Here is a 1,476-nt window from a genome sequence, read left to right as displayed (position 1 = left end):
GCGAGACGAGGAATCCGGTAATGTGAGTTTTGTAATTTTTCGGGAAGTGGACCCGGGGCTCGGGTTTTGCTAGTTTCGAGATTGTTGCTATTTTTCGATTGTTTTCGATTGGGTATTGTTCCCTTAGCATATTGTGATGTATTCGCTCTGATTTTGGTTAGATTCGACGCGCGTGGAGGCCGATTTGATGGGGCAAGGGCATCGCGAGCTAGAGATTTCACCGGTTCGAGGTGAGTAATGATTGTAAATGATATCCTGAGGGTTTGAAACCCCGAAGTTGAATGCCGTAGTGCTATATCGAGGTGACACCGGATAGCGAGCGTGGGGTAGAGCACCGTTGGGGATTGTGACTTGGTCCGTCCCGATTGTTGATTTTACCGCGTATTTGATTGATTGAAACTTATTCGATATTATCATGACTTGGGCTGATTGCCATACTTGGGGCTTATTGCCGACTGTTTAAAATCCTTGTGAGCTATCATCACTGTTTTCCTCAATATTTGAAAAATATTATTTGAACTCAGTCCATTTGAATTACACTGTTTCATGAACTTAGCTATATTTTTACTCAACCTTGAGTTTTAACTGATGTTTGAACTATTGTTTGAGCTACTGATGCCTGAGGGGCTTATGATTATTTTTGGACTGATTGAGGCCGAGGGCCATATGTGAGGATATGTCGAGTGATGTGAGGAGGCTTTCAGGCCTCGAGTGATATGTGAGGAGGCTTTCAGGCCTCGAGTGATATGTGAGGAGGCTTTCAGGCCTCGAGTGTATTGTGAGAAGGCTTTCAGGCCTCATGTTTATATGTTCAGGCTATCAGGCCTTATGATGATATAGCGCTTGGGCTGTAGGAGCCCCTGCGGAGTCTGCACACCCACAGTGAGCGCGGGTACCCATTTAGAATTGGACAGTGGTAACAATGACACTGTCATACGTGTTTTGGTCAGGTAACAATGACTGACCAGTCAGGTAACAATGGCTGACCAGTGGTAACAATGGCACTGTAATACGCATTTTGGTCAGGTAACAATGGCTGACCGGTCAGGTAACAATGACTGACCAGGAACATAAATCATGCCCGAGGGGCCGGTACTGTTTTGAGATATTGCCCGAGGGGCGAACTTTTATGTGCTCTCTTGCATACTTATTTGCCTCTTTACTTGTTATACCGTGGTATTTGTGCCCGGGGGGCGGATTTTTCTGTGCGTATCAGCACTAACTGTTTTGGAATCGTTTTCGTAATCACTGAAAAGATCATTTTTAAAAGAGATTTGAACTGAGCCAAGGTATTTCTAACGATTTCACAGATTTCACTATTTTTTTTTCCTCAGAAAATTGCACCCGGCTTCTGTATAGCATGTTGGTTGCTTTACGTGATTTCTTACTGCTCAGTTATTATTTACTTTTATTACTCACTGAGTTGGAGTACTCACTTTTACTCCCTGCACCTCGCGTGCAGATGCAGGTATTGTT

Source organism: Nicotiana attenuata, unplaced genomic scaffold, assembly GCF_001879085.1.
Source record: "Nicotiana attenuata strain UT unplaced genomic scaffold, NIATTr2, whole genome shotgun sequence".
Lineage (NCBI taxonomy): Eukaryota > Viridiplantae > Streptophyta > Magnoliopsida > Solanales > Solanaceae > Nicotiana > Nicotiana attenuata.
This window is presented reverse-complemented; position numbering follows the sequence as displayed.